This window comes from Aedes albopictus, chromosome 1 (genome assembly GCF_035046485.1).
Source record: "Aedes albopictus strain Foshan chromosome 1, AalbF5, whole genome shotgun sequence".
Lineage (NCBI taxonomy): Eukaryota > Metazoa > Arthropoda > Insecta > Diptera > Culicidae > Aedes > Aedes albopictus.
Window position 1 is genome coordinate 212351911 of NC_085136.1, and position 20641 is coordinate 212372551.

Below are 20641 nucleotides of genomic sequence, written 5' to 3' on the forward strand. Positions count from 1 at the left end.
TCAGCAGTGTGTTCTTGCGGTGGCCTATTATTTCAAGTTGTTAAAGATTTCAGAATTATTATAAAATCACCGATGTGGCTAGCCACGTTTGCTACAATTCGACGTAGATTCGAGATATTACTTACATATAGGGTACCGAGCCACTTGGGCAGTAGCTTTTATTTTGGGCCCTTTTTCGCTATAACTCAGTCAATTTTGAACCAATTGACTTTTGTACATGGCCAGATACTACACTCTTGGAAAAAATCATGTAAATTTGAGTTCACTTGGATGTACATAAAAGGAGCAGCAAGTGAACTTATATTTACATGATTTTTTCTAAGAGTGTAGCAATCACTAGAGCTGGAGTGAGAGATAAAACATATGTAAGAAAAATAATGCACTGGATTCGAACTCTGGTCCGCTGATTGAGCGGCACGTACTATACCTCTCGGCTGTATCACCGAGCTGTGAGACAAACGATAAATGTAAAACTGTTTCTACAGTTGACAGTTGGTTTGTTGACATCTTGTGCAACCAAATCGAACTTACATGATGGATGTAAAATTGAGTCAAAATCGCCATTCAGTCACGAAATGTTTACGTACGTCGATAGTTTACGTCACGTGTAAATTTCTAATTTTTTAAGGGTGAAATAGGATCTGGCATCATTTGAGGCCCCCTATTTTGGGCACATCCTGCTATAACTCAGTCAATTTCAATCCGATTAATTATATTTTTTTTAACTTGGCTATATACTGTACGTATCTGATCGTGTCCTAAAAATCAAGTCAATCGGTCAAAAATTGACTGAGTTCTATCAGCAAGTACTCAAAATAGGTCCCCCAGGCCTAATCCAAGGCCCTATTACAAAAAAAAATAGCAAATCATTTAAAAATATGAAATGTGAAAAAATTCCACACGATAGCAATTAAAACAAACTTGAATACAAAAAGTACAAAAGTTCGATAATGTTAAAAAGCCTACACCATCATTTTTTAACTGGACAATACAAGGTTTGCCGGGTCAGCTAGTTACAATATAAAATGCTATAAACATATCTTTCGAATTCCTATAACCAACTGCTAAAATAGTACCTGGCCATCCAATATCTTCTTATAATGCCTAGCCTTCATTTTCCCTTTAATACAAACGGTAGGACCGAGTCCATGTCAAGGAATGGATCCTCAGATCATAACTGAACCCCCACCATGTTTTACGGTAGGAAGCAGGCAATCTTGGTTGTACTCCTCTCCCGGAGAGCGCCAAACGTACACCGACACCCGACCAGTTGTTGGAAAGAGAGTGAAGGATGACTCGTCTAGTCGTCTGACCAAACAACCTTTTTCCACTGGCCTTTTGTCTAGGTGGCATGAACCTTCTTACACCATCTCTTCCCCTTCATGACATTATCAGGTTTTATAAGCGGCTTGGCAATTGCTGTTCGGCCATGCAGGTTCATCCTGTGTAGCTCGCGCCGCACAGTTCGCGACGAAACAGGTTCTTCGATTGAGTCGTTTAAGCCCGCTGTGGCCTTCACAGCTGTAATCCTCCTATCTGTTCTGATGGGTATTATGATTCCTTGCCTAATTTGATACTGTTTGAGAAAACTTTGGATAACTGTGTTGTTTATGTTGCAAGAAATGGAGAAAACAACAACATTGTTGCCCAAAGTTTTGCTCAAACAGTATCAAATTAGGCAAGGAATCATAATACCCTCGCTTTTTGCACCATTTCATTGCAGAAACGGAGAATTGACCTTCTCACCATACTAAAATTCAGCTCATTACTACAAATCTAGTACTTCACCGATCTGTCGTATCGTTTCAAGAATTCTTTAACCTTTCAGGACGCGCGCCTGTTGCATGCTTTAACTGCACCGCATTCGCGCCATATACACTGAGACAAATTTCGTTCGTTCGGAAACAAAAATATTCATGTTTATTCGGTAAACTGATAAAATTTTTAAAACTAAAATTTTAATTTTTAAAACTAACTCTATTACATATTGATTACCAATTGAGGACCCCCCGTTCCAGAGTCGAGAACATAAACAAAAACTCACAAGTTCCAGCTGCCACTCCAAATAAGATTTCCTGATGCAAAAAAAATCATGTTTCACAAGAAGTTTCCTCGAAATCCCGTTGTTTTCGGGAGTGCATGTTATCTACATGCCACGCGGGAGGTGTTTTTTTCATCGTGGAAAATTAAATTGAATGGGAAAACAAATATTTCAGCCAACCTGCCGCAAAAAAAAAACAAAAAAATACATTTGTTTCTTACATAACCTGTCAGAAGATGCATGTTTGTTTCAAACATGGATTTCATTCGCTTCAAATGTGACGTTCGATTTGCTCCAAATAGTTTTGTTTTTGTTTCCTGAACAAATTGACAATTTATTTGAATTTACCTCAAATATTTTTGATTTTACCATATTTTTTTCTGCGTGTACGACGAGCGAGGTTTTTTGGTGGTGTTGCCGTTTTTACAACGGCGTGCGTCTTTAATGGTTAAGGCGAAACTGGACGCATTTTCTCATTTTTTGGTTTTTGATTTTTTAATAAATAACGAAGCAATATTTTCAAAATTGGTTTTCATACACAGTAAGAGGAAGGATAGAGCTATCTCCTGGATTTTTTTGAGATGTAAAACTTTTACCAATTTTTTAAAAACCATATTTTTTGAAGTTTTATTCAAAAATGGTTTCCGTAAAAATGAAATACATTTTCCACCTGAAAAAAAAAAAATCAGGAGATACCTTGAGCCTTCCTCTAACTGTGTACGAAAACCGATTTTGAAAATATAGCTTCGTTATTTAATAAAAAATCAAAAACCAAAGAGTGAGGAAATGCTTCCAGTTTCGCCTTAAGGTATACGTCTCGAAATTCTTTGAATAATTCCTCCGAGAATTCTTCTACAAATTTCTCTAAGGATTTCTCTAAGCATTCCTAAAAAAATCCCTAAAGCATTTCTCCAGGTTTTCTTCAGGAACTGCCAGCAGTCTTCCATTCTAGAATTTCTCTAAGGATTCCTTTAAGCATTCCTTCAAGGATTCAGGAAATCCTCCATTGACACCTTCAAAAGTTCCTCCAAGTATTGTTTTAGGCAATTCTTCCAAAATTTTCTTTTAGAGATTTATCAAAGAATTTCTTCAGGATTTTCCAGGATTTCTTCCAAGAAAACCTTCAAACGCACCTTGAATAATTTCTTGAGGAAGCCCTTCACGAGCTTTTTAAAAAACTTAGCCCAAGTTCCCTGTAGTAATTCCATCAAGGATTCTTATAGACATTTCTCATAAAATGAAATTCCATCAGGAATTCCCTCAAAAAAATCCTTAAGAAATTGCTCCAAGGGTTTCTTCCGGAATCACTCCAAAGTGGAATCTAAATCTGGGCTTTAATTTCTTAGCGAAACGTGCTTTTACAAATTGGAATCAATTTTGTAAATTGGGATAGAAACCGATAAACGCCTAAAAGTATGCATTGTTCTAGTAATAATAATTCGTTGGTAAAAGTATGACCGGTGTTTGAATTTTAGGTGGATTAATCGCATGAGTGATACTTTTAAAAGAAAGGCTGAAATATACAAAACAAATTGGACACCAAACTTCTAAAATCATCTTTTCAGGTCCAAAATGATTATGATCCCGGAATTGGGTGCTTAGGAATTCCTACCGGAAGTATGTACACACCTAGGACCAAGTTTCAGATATAACTCAAGCTAGAAAGCAGCCTCAGCAGTGTGTTCTTGCGGTGGCCTATTATTTCAAGTTGTTAAAGATTTCAGAATTATTATAAAATCACCGATGTGGCTAGCCACGTTTGCTACAATTCGACGTAGATTCGAGATATTACTTACATATAGGGTACCGAGCCACTTGGGCAGTAGCTTTTATTTTGGGCCCTTTTTCGCTATAACTCAGTCAATTTTGAACCAATTGACTTTTGTACATGGCCAGATACTACACTCTTGGAAAAAATCATGTAAATTTGAGTTCACTTGGATGTACATAAAAGGAGCAGCAAGTGAACTTATATTTACATGAATTTTTCTAAGAGTGTAGCAATCACTAGAGCTGGAGTGAGAGATAAAACATATGTAAGAAAAATAATGCACTGGATTCGAACTCTGGTCCGCTGATTGAGCGGCACGTACTATACCTCTCGGCTGTATCACCGAGCTGTGAGACAAACGATAAATGTAAAACTGTTTCTACAGTTGACAGTTGGTTTGTTGACATCTTGTGCAACCAACTCGAACTTACATGATGGATGTAAAATTGAGTCAAAATCGCCATTCAGTCACGAAATGTTTACGTACGTCGATAGTTTACGTCACGTGTAAATTCCTAATTTTTTAAGGGTGAAATAGGATCTGGCATCATTTGAGGCCCCCTATTTTGGGCACATCCTGCTATAACTCAGTCAATTTCAATCCGATTAATTATATTTTTTTTAACTTGGCTATATACTGTACGTATCTGATCGTGTCCTAAAAATCAAGTCAATCGGTCAAAAATTGACTGAGTTCTATCAGCAAGTACTCAAAATAGGTCCCCCAGGCCTAATCCAAGGCCCTATTACAAAAAAAAATAGCAAATCATTTAAAAATATGAAATGTGAAAAAATTCCACACGATAGCAATTAAAACAAACTTGAATACAAAAAGTACAAAAGTTCGATAATGTTAAAAAGCCTACACCATCATTTTTTAACTGGACAATACAAGGTTTGCCGGGTCAGCTAGTTACAATATAAAATGCTATAAACATATCTTTCGAATTCCTATAACCAACTGCTAAAATAGTACCTGGCCATCCAATATCTTCTTATAATGCCTAGCCTTCATTTTCCCTTTAATACAAACGGTAGGACCGAGCCCATGTCGAGGAATGAATCCTCAGATCATAACTGAACCCCCACCATGTTTTACGGTAGGAAGCAGGCAATCTTGGTTGTACTCCTCTCCCGGAGAGCGCCAAACGTACACCCGACCAGTTGTTGGAAAGAGAGTGAAGGATGACTCGTCTGACCAAACAATCTTTTTCCACTGGTCTTCGGTCCAAGTGGCATGAACCTTCTTACACCATCTCTTCCCCTTCATGACATTATCAGGTTTTATAAGCGGCTTGGCAATTGCTGCTCGGCCATGCAGGTTCATCGTGTGTAGCTCCCGCCGCACAGTGCGCGACGAAACAGGTTCTTCGATTGAGTCGTTTAAACCCGCTGTGGCCTTCACAGCTGTAATCCTCCTATGTGTTCTGATGATTCTTTTTAAACACCGCTGCTGCCGACTATCAAGCTTCAGTTTCCGGCCAAAGCTTTTGTCGGGTGACGTTTTCCCGGCCTGGTATTCCACCATGATTTTTTTCGAAACTCCAACCAGCTTGCACGTTTCCGCAATCGATCCTCCTGCTTCTCGCGCACCAACGATTCGCCCACGATCGAAATCCGTAAGCACCAAAGCCATTTCGAACGGAACTGTTCAGCACTTTTAAACAATGATTTTACAATAAAAATAAAACACTGCACTCTGCGGTTGAATAAAATGTTCAAATTGTTCGGCGTTGCGAAGCCTCGTTGTTTACAATATGCGTAATGAATCGCTTGATAGTGTAAGTGTGAGCACGCACGTGAAAAACTGATCGATTCGAGCACACTTACTTGGTCGATAAGTTTATCAAACATTTATCGTTCCGCTGAGATAACTATTGGGCCGTTCGCAATGCTGAGTTTTGAATTTTGTTTCAAACTGCTCGATGTTTTAAAATTTGTTGTCATTTGTCATGTATTTCTATCCCCACGTTTTGAAATAAAAATAAATCATCACCAAATCGTTCGAGATTTTTTATTTGATGAAACCGAAGAGGAGGTCCTGTTGCTGGAGCATGAGGGTAAGTATAAGGATTCAACAACTTGCACAAAATAAATATTCTAATTTGTAGGGAATCCATGTTTTGCGCCAACAGTTCGCACCAGAGCATATATCCGCCGTGATTTTGAGGAAGCACATTCAAGGCTAGTTCGGGACTACTTTGCCAGTGAATCACGATTTGGAGAGCGGCAGTTTCTAAGGCGATTCCGAATGACAAGCGACATGTTCAATGAAATCGTTCGAAGTATGGAGTCTGCGAACGATTTCTTTAAGCAAAAAGTCGTTGCTGTCGGGAAACCGGGGCTGTCCGCTCTGCAGAAATGCACCGCCGCGATACGTTTGCTGGCTTACGGCACAGCATCCGACAGCGTGGATGAGTACCTCCACATAGGTGACTCAACTGCGATGCTGTGCCTGAAGCAGTTTTGCAGCACTCTTAGGCAGCATCCATTTATTACGTAACGCTAAAATCGAAATTTTTCGACCCCCCTCCCCCCTCCGTAACGCTTTTTTGTATGAAAACCCGAAAACTTTTGTATGGACCGTAACGCTCGGCCATACTCCCCCCTGCCCCTAGAGCGTTACGTAATTTGTAGATGGCGCCTTATTGAATACTATGGTGGCCACTACCTCCGTAAGCCATCGACTGCCGATTTGCAAATGCTGACCGACGAAAATGAAAGAAGAGGATTCCCTGGTATGGTGGCCAGCATTGATTGCTCAATTGCTGGCACTGGGCATGGGAAAGCTGTCCGATTGGCCTTAAAGGTGAGCAAACGTCAAAAAATACAGTTCTGCTTCTGTCTGAAGAAATACCCACGCTAAATTAACATAATCGGCAAAACTTTTCCAATTGCGATAAAATTCAGACAGAGAGTGGACCTCCTTTGATTCAACCAATAAGCATTACTTGTTTACATTTACAATTGTTTTAGTTCATAAGAGCTGAACGGAATTACAAACCAAAAAAATATAGCAATTCTGGCGTTCAATTTGATTTCACTTTCAAATCGAACGCCAGAGTTACGTTACAATTTTTTTTTTCGATCAAGTTTCTATAAAACATGTTTTCTATTTGTCACGTAGGCCAATTCAGAGGAAAAGAAAAAAAAAGAAAAAAAAATTAGAGGAAAGGAAGGGAAACCAACTATAGTGCTGGAGGCCGTGGCGTCCTACGACACACATATTTGGCACTCGTTCTTTGGTTCACCTGGGAGCTTGAACGATATCAACGTTCTGGAACGATCACCGTTGGTACACGATGTAATGCATGTAAGACCGGTTTTTCACTACTAAATGGTTCGAAAGTCACACTTGACCAAATTTAACATTAGGGGTGGTGGGGGTAAAATGGACAGGGTGCAAATTCATGGCTTTTATTGTGTTTCAACATATTTTAACGATTGAAGCTTATGCCTATGCTTGAATCATTATACTTTTGCTGATTTTGAACATTAAAATCAAATAAACTTCTTCAAAATGTCAAAAACTTCAAAAATCGCGTGAAAAATCAGAAACGATGTAAAACCTGCTTGTCATTGCTAAGGTTTTCTCGTAAGTTATTTTCAAATTATAACAAGTTTTACACCCTAATCCTTGCCATAATCCAATAAAGACCACGTAGAAGACTATATTTGAGCATGAGCATGAGCATGAGCATAGATGACCGCACAATTCGTAGTTGCTACTCCGTGATTGACCAGAACAATCGAAATTGCACAGGGAACCAATGAATAGGGCTTGGGACTAGCTTACTATTCTCAATCTACACAGGTCGAGAGCTCTCAACTTTAATAGGGTCAATAACGGCGCCGGCCACGTCCTTACGGTCATCGAAGATGAGAGGGAATGTTAGTAAGACAAACGTTGTTATAAAGACCGCGAATCGCTGCATCTCCACGTTTGTCTCAGGAAGGATTTTTTGTTAGTAGGGTAACACTATTCCACTAGGGAGCAGAAACCTTTAGTCTATTCCACACAGAAATACACTGAACGCGACTCACTTGCCGGCGCCCGGATTTTTTTCCCGCCCGGCGAGCCCGAACTAACACTTTTCACTCTTTTGTGGAAAAAGTGTATTGGGAATTAGCGCCGACGGGAAGCGAAAAATTCGGAACCGACTCGATCCACCGCACACTAAAATCAACCGCGTCGATTTTATTCTTTCTCGTTCACACTGCAGCGCGATGGGAAGCGAAAAATTCGGAACCGACTCCGCTGTCGAAGTGCTCACTTCGGAATAGAAAAAGAAAAAAATCGAACCACCTAAGCAAACGCGCGCGACACCGGCACACTGATCAAGACCACGTAGAAGACTGTATTTGACCGAAAAAAAAATTAGCTTTGTAGAAAAAAAAAGTTTTGCAAATAATTTTAACATAATCATACCGTGGGAGTAAATTGGACAATCGGTTCAAATTTCACCAAAATTTCATTTTTTTAACTCCTAAATCATCAGCCGTTATACATATCGTGAGATAGTTGAAGTAAAAAGTTATAAAAAAAATGTTATATCAACAAAACATAATTTTTATCCAAAACAGTGCGTGTTTTTTTACACAATTTTTACATTAATTATTTAAATGTGTTTTTATGTGTGTATAGAAGTTTGAAAACAACAAAGTAAAGTATGCAATTTGATAGTTTGTCATTAAAAACATAGAAATAATATGCTGTTACATAACTTTTAACGACTTGTTCATTTTACCCCCACCGATTTTTTTCACGCTTTTTTGATGCACGTTTTGGTGTGGAAAATAATCAAAGAAAACAATATGTTTTAAATATAATCCCTTACAAGATTTCTAGAGTATATCATTCCCTGTTACTCGGAAAAGCAGATGGATTTTGCCGCATTTCCACTGGAAACGACCAAAATGCTTAGGTTGTCCACTTTACCCCCACAACCCCTAGCCTAAATACCGCTACGTTTTCTACGAATTTTGCATCCCAAATTTTATGACGCAAATGCCACAATAACGGTAGCGTGTTTATAAGGACAAGCTTTTTGGAGTACATAGCTCCAATTTTCTAGAGCACCGTTTTAAAGAACCGTTCATCTGATATGGCTGATGCTCATTGTTCAGTGATGCATTTTCAGCTAAATCCATTCAACGGTTCTTTGAACGGCGCTCAAGAAAGCTATGTACCTACTTCAAATACCTTTTGTTTAAGAATTAAGAATTTTTAAATTATAGTTTTATTTAATTAGACTTTAGATTACCGTAAAACGGGGTATCATTGATCAGCGGGGTAACATTGATCGGCTTGACGGACCTCATGAAATGTCCAAACAAGCATTTTACATTGAATCTGTTTCTGCTATCGAATGGTATATCGTAATCTGCTATTATTTAGCTTTTAAATGACATGTAATTCTTGAAAATTTAATTTCATAAACATTGAAATAAATCGATTTTTTCATAATTGTGTTTCGTAACGCAGTGAGATACGTGGTCAAACATTCATGCATAGCATGAATACTAGATACAATATGAGGTTGGAAATCACTGTATTACTTCAACATGATATCCTAGAGTTGGATTTAATAAACGAAACTTTTTTAAAAATGCTCTTTTTCAGTAAAATATACGATTTATTAAAAGTAGGCCATCAAATCCTTAAGCCATTGCCTACCTTTAGGCGTTATTCGCGGTTTGGAGGATTTTAATCTTAAAATAACTCAAAAAGTACATAATTTGTAAGAATTTGAACAACATATACGAAATCAGCGACCCCGAATTTAGTAAGTAAGAGTATTTTCAACCCAAACGAGCATTGATCACTGACATGATCAATGTTACCCCAAATCAAGAAAATCAAAAATTAGATTAAAAAGTCTATTTAAACATGTTTAAAAGTTTTTCAATACTTTTCCGAGTAGTTTAACACATAATCAGAGGGCCAGTACTTGTTTTAAAAATATAAAACATGTAACATTTGCTTTAACGAGAGAATTATTCAAGAAAGTTCGAAAATTCTGATCAATGTTACCCCGGATTACGGTAATTACATTTAGGCTAGTGTTATACAACTGTTGAAATAGAATTTTACTTGTTCTGCGTAAAACTTACAGACGCTCTTTCTTGCTCTAGCGTTGCAACTCAACAATATATAGCTCGAAAACGAGTGAACTGTGTTCCTGCCATGTACCATTGTGAGCCTCAACAAATAAAAAAAAAATCCTATATACTTTGCAGGACCACACATTACCACACATCCGTCTCCTTCCAGCTTGTTACAGCTTGTAGCTGTAATGAAATCGCATAACGGCCTTTAAAGCGCTGCTGGTTTGAGGATTTGTTAGTATAACGAATTGTACTGTATAGTAGCAGCTGTTTTGTTAGTGGGGACTCCTATTCGATTTGGTCAAGTTTTCACATCTTCCGGGTAATCTCTCGGAGTTGGAATAGAGTGGAGTGAAGGCAACCCCAGTGACAAGTGATGGATTTCTGAAAACCGAGTTTGGTAGCTGTATGGTGCTTGTTTTGCAGTCGTTTATTAGCTTATAATTTATTTTTGACTAGCTTCCCTTTTATTCAGCATTGTCTGCTTTTATTCGATGGTTACACAACAGAAAGCAAATGACTAAAGCTTATAGCGCTGAAAATGTTAGTTGGGAAATTTCTGATCGAATTTTTGAAAGAGTAATTCCGGTAAGAATCCCCGGAAAATTTTCTCGAGGAATTCCTGTAGAAATTTCCGGAGAAATCTCCGGAAGAATTCCTGGGGGAATCTGCGGAGGAATTCCCATAGAACTCCTAGAGGAATCTCCAGAGGAACTTCTGGAGGAAGTACTAGAGGAATTCCTGGAGAAATCCCTGGAGCAATTCCAATAGGTATCCCTGGAGGAATTCCTAGAGGAATCCTCGGAGGAACTCCTAGAGGAATCTCCGGAGGGATTCCTAGAGGAATCCCCAGAGGAATTCCTAGAAAAATGTTTGAAAAAATTATTCCGGTAAAAATTCCTGCAAGAGTTTTTGGAGGCATCCCAGAGGAACTTCAGGAGGAATCCCTAGAGGAACTCCTGGAAGAATCATCGGAGGAGTTCCTAAAGGTATCCTCGGAAGAATTTCTGGTGGAATCCCCGCAGGAATTCTTGGAGTAATCCCCGGAAGAATTCCTGGAAGATTCTCCGGAGAAATTCCTGGAAGAATTCCCGGAGGAATTCCTGGAAGAACCCCCGGATGAATCTCAAAAGAAATTATTGGAGAAATCCCAGGACATCCTAGAGAAATCCTACAAACAATTCCTGGAGGAACTCCTGAAAGAATGCATGGAGAAATCTTAGAATGAATTCCTGGAGTAATCCCATAAAGAATTCCTGGAGCAATCTCAGAAGAAATTCCTGGAAGAATCACAGAACGATTTCCTGGAGGATCCCTGGAAGAAATTCCTGGACAAATCCCAGAAGGAATTCCTTGAGAAATCTCGGAAGGAATATCTTGAGCAATCTTGGAAGAAATACATGGAGAAACACCGGAAGAAATTATTCTTGGAGAAACCCCAGAAGGAATTCTTGGAGAAATCTCCGGAGGAATTCCTAAAGGAATTTCTGGAGGAATCCCGCAAAAAGTTCCTGGAAAAATCGTGGAAGAAAATTCTGGAGAAATACCGGAGGGAATTCCTGAAGGAATCTTGGAGGAAATAGCTGAAAAACTTCCGGAGCGAATTCTTAGAGCAATTCCGGAAGGAATTCCTGAAGAAATCTCAGAGAGATTCTTGGAGTGAATATTTGATGGAACCCCGGAGGGAATTTCACGAAATGAGCAGGAATTTTTGGAGAAACAAAGGAAAGAAATCCTGAAAAAAAATCTGATGTAGTTCATGGATGTATCCCAGAGATTTCCTGGAGGAATTCCGGTGGGAATCCCGGAAGAACTCTTGTTGAAATCCAAGTAGAAACATTTTGAAAATCGCATGGTTTCTTGTCAAATTCTTAAAGAAATACCTAAATAATTATAATTTACTGAGGATTTATCCTAAAGGGGACTCTTGGTGGAATCGTTGAGGTAGTTTTAGAAAGGATTCTTGGAAATCCCCAGAAGAACTCTTGAAGAAATTCCACAATGCTCCTTGATGAATCCAACTATGGGTTTTTGGAACAAAATTGTTTCTGATTCAGCTTCCAAAATTTGTATCCGTTACTTGTATTTGTAAAGGATCCGACCGTGTGCATTGTTGACCGGGAACCACCTGCTGAAATGCACATCCTCTTCTGGGACCCAGGCAGCATCCGGTAGCGAGCAATTGCTAACAGATTCCGGCGATATTGCTTCACTAGCTGATGCCAAGAAGCGATCATTAGGTTGATTATTGGTAAACATCACGGCGTTTGTTTTAGTCCAAGAGTTTCGTCGACAATTTCCCCAAATTAATTTCCGAAAGGAAGTCATTGCAGAATCATGAACTATGTATTTAAACTATTTTAGGGAAAAAGTATCTGATTTGAGTAGACATCTAAAGCATTACCACACAACTTGGGAAAACATGGTGAACCTACCCAAAACATATTATAGGTATGTATGCTAGAATCAATCATTTATTTTAATCGAATTGAAGGAGAAAACACCGAGAAATGTCCAAAAAAAAAAATACTGAAGGAATTTTCAAAGGAATTACCAAAGGAGAACTTCTGGAGTGAACTGCCATGCATTTCTAAAGCATTTGTCGAAGTAATTCCCAAATTCCCCGAAATGATTACTCCTAAATATCCAATGAAATTTCATAAAAAATTGCTGAGTTACTTCCCAAATAAATGAACCATCTAAAAAGTTATAGGAAAAAGTATCTACATACACATTTGGGAGAACATGGTGAACCTACTAGCTCTGACCAGCAATCATGAATGATCAGCATCAAATTCTTGAGAGGCGAACCAGCCAAGGGCTGCAAGTCTCTCAAATAAAGATAAATCAATCAAATCAATCAAATTCTTGCTAGCTTTGGGCTCTTGGTTGAAAAGTCCCAAAAAAATGACCACGTGGTTCATGGACAGCCCCTAAGCGGCTGAAAATTTTAGCCAAAATTTCATCCGGAAGCCCTGGCCCCGGGTGTGCTTATGCATCGGCATACGCGCAACGTTCCGGATGGACTCAAAATGTATCAATGGGTTCATCCAACTCTTAAATAAGTTGGTCGTTATTTCTAAAGTTACGGTTCCTGTTGCCAAGCTTGCTATTTGATGAAAACATTCGCGAAATGATGCGATTTGCTTTCGACAACGAATACGTTTTCACCCATCCTCGCTTTATTCAATCAACCTCCCATACGAGTAGCACACGAACGGACTCAGCACTGATCAGCATAGTTGACTCTTCCTTTTCGCCGTTGAGCCGTTGCGTTCTAGCCAAGCATCTCTTTTCATCGCTTTCGATGCTTTTCGACAGCTTATCGGTTCCTGGAAGCTGTATTAGTATGGTATCGGTACATGCGAATGTTGCTTCTGTGTGCGTGTCGAGCGTTCGTGCCGTAGCTTCGCAAACTAACCTATTCGGTATGGTTCGGCTGTTCGGGCGAGCGTGTGGCGGCACAGTCAGATGTGTGCAAAATCGTTTGTGATTTACATCATGTTCGTTTTGCCACCTCTTTGCTGCTGGTCATCGCTGATCAGTGCACAGTTCAATCGCACGCGATAAATATACAGTTGATGAGTTGTGATGAGCACTAGTGAGGTGATAATTTGCATCATTGCCTGTTGCTTCCAGTTCTACAGGTACTGTTTCTGTAGCTTCCAGTCCTACATGACTGTTCCTGTAGCGCAGCCGGCATTAATCGCACAAAACGATTATATTAACCCTAGTAGCTAGCAATAATCTTAACATCCTAGGAGGGTCGAAAAAGAACAACAGAATCGGCTTCGCCAGAAATGGGGATTAGGGGCATAATGGACACCCGGGGCGAAATGGACACCCCTGTTTTTGCTGAAACCATTGACTTTTATGTTAAACTTTTAATGCATAAGTGTAAAGGAACAAGTCATGGTTCGATTTTCCAAAAGTACCAAAATATCATTGAAATTGAAATATGTTCTTCATATGGTGAAATTATAATTTAGAAGCAGCAGCAAATAAAATATTACGAGTGTTGGAGTGTGTTCACCATACAAACAAGTGAATTGTTACCTTATCTACATGTATACGGAGATTTAGCAATGGATGAAGTATTTTATTTTTAATCAGAATTTACATAAATTGCAATTTTAATGTTGTAGTCGATTCGGGGCGAAATGAACACCGGCAATTACGAATGGATGTACGCGCATTGCATAATGTTAGGCGTTTTAGATAGTTTGGAAAAAATCAATCCGATTATTTTAGCCTAAAGTTTACTTAATTAACTTTGATGCTATGTAAACTCGTCTAAGATGGAGTATTACATCTGTGGCATTGATCCCGTAGGCAGATTACTTAACTGATCGATGTAACCAAACAATTAGCATAAAATATGCAGGGGTGTCCATTATGCCCCGATGGGTGTTCATTTCGCCCCGTACCTTTCCTGCCAGCCGTGAAAAACACACGATTTAAAATTCGTCACAATAATGACATTCTACCTGTTGTAAATGATTAAATTACAGAGGAAACAAGTTAAAGTTGTAAGTCAACTGATAATATGTTAAGTTTTTCTTCGTTATACATGTCTAACGTACTCATTTGCTTAGGGTGTCCATTATGCCCCTAATCCCCCTACTAATCATGGTATTTGTTCCTGTAAACAGGAAGCCGTGAAGCGCAGAGCTTGGTGGAAGAAACAGGTGCAGCGTTGTAACCGCAAAACGAGTGTAATTTCTCATAATAACATAACCCTATCCGGAATGGAACTCACCTGAAACCACCTGTAACAAAATTTCACTGGCGGATATCTGCTGCTGACGGGTCGGTTTCTTTGGGATCTCACGTTTTTTCGCACTAAATTTATAGTCTTGTTGGCAGTATAAAATTCACTTTTTTTTTACTTTTAGCTCTGCCGGTGCTGCCTACCAGTCGAAAACAAATTGAAAAACCGTCAACAGAGCACACACACAACGCGCGGATGACAGCTTGGAAATAAAACAAAGTTTTATTCCAGTTTCAAATCTATCGGTATTTGAAACAAACCTGTCGAGCAGTTTTGAATTTGTTTTGAATATGTGCTCGAAAAATAAAACTAGAGCTGTGCATTGCGAACACGCAGTTTCAGTTTTATTTTAAAACTCGCCATACAAATTAAAACAGCGTTGCGAATGGCCTTAGGTACCCAAACTCAAGCCCGTGCACAGGGGGGGGGGGGGGGGGGGATGGATTGTGGTTGGGTGTGTAAACCCCCTCCATTACCGACGCTCCATACACTAGGCGCCTCTCCGCCTTTCGCCGAAATTGAGAAAAAACCCCTCCCTTGGCGTTCTGTGTACGGGCCTGCCCTAACTGCAAGCGAAGTCATCAGATTTATCGAACTTATCATAAAAGAGATGTTAAGCACGATTTTCATACTTGTTTTACGGCATAAAACGAGCAAACCGTTTTAACAGTGTTACTGAATAATTTACAAAGTAGCAACACTGATGTTTTCACTAAAACGATCTTTAATTTTGATAACCGAAATAGTGGAGCATACTAGCTTCCATTATTATGAGAAAATAGTTCACATATAATGTATGTCATCGTGTTGCAAGTTACACCCCTGTTGCAAGTAACCCCGTTTGACGGTATGTTAAATACGAAAAATGCAACACAAACTTCAATAAGTGTAAAAAGCGTTCTGTTCACCATAGGTGAAATAAATCAGGTTTTTCCATAATATGACACATTCTACGGGCCCCGTATCATCAATACTCATTTTTCAAAGTTGATATTTGGCATATTTCACATTTGTATAACATTCTACATTACTCTTGTCGCCCAAAAATGCATTCAACATGATATTAATGTAACAATAAACATTTATTGAACGACGATTAAGATTAACAATAAAATCGTGGTTTTAGGGCATTTCGCCATACTATTCATCAAGGCTGTCGTGTTTTAAACACCAACGCACTGATTTTTCAAAAGTCTTCCATGATTAACAGATAAAAGTATGTAGATTTTTTTAGCATACAAAAAGTTTTAATTGTAATACTTTACAACTCTGACGTATGGTCAAAGTATAGGTTTTTTAAGCGTTGTAACGTCACGGAAAAGCAACCTTTATGAAATTTATTCAAATTCGTTACAAGTTTCAAATTTGAAACTTTGTATGGTCTTTGTACTCCAGAATATCTTTCCAATGAGACTAAAAAAAAAGTAAATCGGTTCACTGGCGCCTGAGTTTCACCTGGTTGAAGTTTGCGTTGTAACGTCACGAAAAAAAAGTTCGGTGGAAAAGAGAAAATTTCTCTGGCTTGGGTGGCTCCTGCAGTGGACACAGGTAGTTCTATATTCAAAACTATTTCTTCCGCGTTGTGTATGAGCCCTTTTCATTTATTCATTCAGTGTTATTCATAAATTGCGTACAATTAGGGGCCGTTCATAAACTAAGTAGACTCTTGAGTGACGGGGGATGTGATGTTTGGCCAAAGTCTACGCTCTATACAAATTCCAAAAAATGTGTAACTTGTAATTATACTGCGATCTTGTAAAAAAAAAAATCGTAATCAAATGCCACTCAAACCGATAATTTCCATGACATCAGAACCAAACAGACGAAACACTGACAAAATTACCATCTCATATATCTCACAATATTGATAATTTCGAGAGTTGGTGTTTTCAGCAAAGTTGTTAGGTTGGTCATGGCACAAATTTCCCAAATGGAGGAGAATGTGCCTTCGGTGCCGACCTACTGGTTGGTCAAAGACTTACAGTTGATGGATAGTTTGGCTTAAAGTTCCATCAAAAAGTGGCGCTAGAGAACCTACAAATTTTAAGTTTCAAGACCCTGATTTCTTAGAAAGATGATTTCTTCGGCAAAATTGTTTGGTAAGTCAAGGACTTGCAGTGGATTTACCATTAGATGCGAGATTTCGCTACTAGAAGGCGCTAGTTTGCATTTTGCGAAAGTTGGCAAATGATTATAATTTCTCAAAAAGTATTCTACAAGCTGGAACTTTTTTTACTTGGTCCCAAGATTAAAGAGTCAATAGAACGACAGTCAAAAAAGATGTATTCTACTTGAAGCGCTCCATCTTCGTGTAGAGCTAACAAATCAAGTCTACATTTGTAGCAATTACAGGTAATAAGCTGAGAAACTATCAGTCAAAATTTGAGAATTTTTGATAATTTTTTTACAGATTTACGGCTTGTTGAATGTTTTCAAGATAATTAATAAAATTGGAATGTTATTGAAAATTTGCAACTTGCGCCACGGTGCGGCAGAAATTAAATCCAAACGGCTATTTAACTGAAAGTTCTTGATCTACCATGATCCTGAGGTTAGCGAAACTAAAAATGTGTATGCCCTCTTAGTAGAAGGATTTGACATCATTCGGCCCATAAATTGAAAGTTCTTGAAGAGCCAAACAACTTTGTCGAGGACAGCAACTGTTTAAATAATAAGGATCTTGAAATATACAGGGATGGAAATTATGTCAGTGTTACGTCTATCTTTGATATCACAATAATCACCGATTCATATATATCAGGTCCTTGAATACTTAGGGAGTTGTTTAACTTTCCAAAGATTTTCAGTTTAAAAGTCGTTTGGTTTAATGTTCTATTTGCCTAGTGGTAGTTGATATCTTGAAAAAATCATGCACATTATATTTATTTAGAAAATAAAAGTTGTAACTATTTAAAAATGTCCAAAAATTTTCAAATTTTGACTGCTAGTCAGAATTTGTAGGAAACTTTTTGAGAAATTCTAACCATTTGCAAATTATTGTAAACTATTATTTAGCATCGCGAAAGCTCACGTCCAATGGTTGTGACTTATCAAACAACTTTGCCAAAGACACCAACTCTCTTAGTAATTAAGATTGTTTTTATCACTGTTAGGTCTATTTATCTCTGAGATCACAGAAGTTGGTTTAAGGGTCCTAAGTGGTATGCAGATCCTCTGGTATGCCTTTGGTTCAATAAATTCTTGCACACATCTTAAAGCGTTTTTACTTGAATTGATGGCATTGCATAGATTATTTAAGAAATGTTTATCGCGACGGCGTGATGGGTTCTATGCTGAAAAATCTCAATATCTGGCGGCGCGAAGTAATGGATCTCAGCGGTCTAGTCTTTGGGATAAAATTAGAAGAATATAGTTGGTACTGTTGTCATTAACTTTCATGAAGGAATATTCATACTGCTGATAGCAATAACTTGGCCCTCCAAGCCATTAATCACAAAACGGATTTTCAATTGAATAAAGTTCCCCTTGAAGCAGTGAAGGTAATGCAATAATATATTCACAAATTTGGGCAAATTTGGCTGATTATTCTGATTCTAACATGATGTGCATTTTCGTGACGTTACAACGCGAGCAGAACCCTGTTTGAAACTGAACGTGCGTTGTAAAGTCACGAAATGTAAAAGTCGATTATCCAAAAACAAATCCGAAATTTATATGTTTTATTCCATTGAATTGAAGAACAAACCAATAAATTGCAATGGTAGAAAAAAAATCAGAATAACATAAAAATCCCAGCAGATTTTTTAAGATGTTGGTAGCGCGGTAGAGAGGGGCGGATTCTAGCGCGTTGTAACGTCACGCTACAAATACGCATTTAAAACACGTTTTTATAATGAAAACTAAATGTTCAATAGGTCAAATATATCAGAAATTTTACAAGGAATCCGAATATGAAACAATATTTTGAGGTTTACAACCGTTCTCATGAGTTATAGTAGAAAATCTGACTACGAATGCATCAAAACGTTGTAACGTCACGGTAAAATGTCTCATATATAGATTCAAAGCTATCAACGCCACACAACTCCGCGCACCAGCATCGTCAATTGATAGGTATAAACATATCAATGATGCCTCTAAAACATTCTGGAAGGCCGAGGGCATCATATAAGCGATCCACGAGAACCATAAAAGTGAACAGTCCTCGCTTGGGTCCAGGAGGCTTGCTTGGACTGCGAGGAACTTTAGTAGCTTTTTTCTTGCTACCTTGTCAAGAATTTCTCTTTGAAGTGTATTTAACAGGCGGAGGACGGCACCTTAGACATTATCGACGTCAGGACCTATCGTGGCGCCAACATCGACTCCGACCACTAAATATCTGGTGATGGTCAAACTGCGCCCAAAACTCTCCGTCATCAACAATGTACGGTACCGACGACTGCCACGGTACAACCTATAGCGACTGAAGCAACCAGATGTCGCCTCAGCATACGCGCAGAATCTCGAAGCCGCGTTGCCAGACGAGGGCGAGCTCGATGAGGCCCTTCTAGAGGACTGCTGGAGTACAGTGAAAGCAGCCATCAACGACGCAGCCGAGAGCACCATCGGGTACGTGGAACGGAATCGACGGAACGAATGGTTCGACGAAGAGTGCAGAACGGTTTTGGAGGAGAAGAATGCCGCGAGGGCGGTAATGCTGCAGCAAGGGACACGACAGAACGTGTAACGTTACAAACAGAAGCGGAAACAGCAGACTCGCCTCTTTCGGGAGAAAAAGCGCCGCCTGGAAGAAGCGGAGTGTAAAGAAATGGAACAGCTGTGCCGTTCCCAAGAAACACGGAAGTTCTATCAGAAGCGCAACGCATCCCGCAACGGCTTCGTGCCGCGAGCCGAAATTTGCAGGGATAAAGACGGAGGCCTCTTGACGGACGGACGTGAGGTGATCGAAAGGTGGAAGCATCACTTTGATCAGCACCTGAACGGCGTGGAGAACGTAGGCACGGGAGCTCACGGAAACAGAGGAAACGACGACGCCAGTGCAGCGGAGGACGGAATTGACGGAAGTTAAGGATGCCATTCACCAGCTCAAAACCAACAAAGCAGCTTGTAAGAATGTTATCGCAGCTGAACTCATCAAGATGGGCCCAGAAAAGTTGGCCACCTGTCTGCATCGTCTGATAGTCAGGATCTGGGAAACCGAACAGCTACCGGAGGAGTGGAAGGAAGGGGTGATCTGCCCATTCACAAGAAAGGCGACCATTTGGAATGTGAGAACTTCAGGGCGATCACGTTTTTGAATGCTGCCTACAAAGTGCTATCCCAGATCATCTTCCGCCGTCTGTCACCTAAAACGAATGTGCTCGTGAGAAGTTATCAAGCCGGCTTCATCGACGGCCGGTCGACAACGGACCAGATCTTTACCGTACGACAAATCCTCCAAAAATACCGTGGATACCAGGTCCCAACGCATCACCTCTTCATCGACTTTAAAGCGGCATACGACAGTATCGACCGCGCAGAGCTATGGAGAATCATAAACAGAAACGGCTTTCCTGAGAAGCGGACTAGACTGATTAAAGCAACGATGGACGGTGTTCAAAACTGCGTAAGGTAAACTGCGTAAGTGAACTATCCAGAATCTCGCCGGATACTGCGACAAGGTGATGGACTCTCATGCCTACTCTGCAATATCGCTCTGGAACGTGTGATGCGACGAGCCGGGCTCAACAGCCGGGGAACGATTTTCACAAAATCCGGTCAATCTGTGTGCTTTGCGGACGACATGGACATTATTGCCAGAATATTTGGAATGGTGGCAGAGCTGTACACTCGCCTGAAACGCGAAGCAGCAAAGGTCGGACTGGTGGTGAATGCATCAAAAACAAAGTACATGCTGGTAGGCGGAACCGAACACGACCGGATCCGTCTGGATAGTAATGTTACGATAGACGGGGATATTTTCGAGGTAGTGGAGGAATTCGTCTTGTAA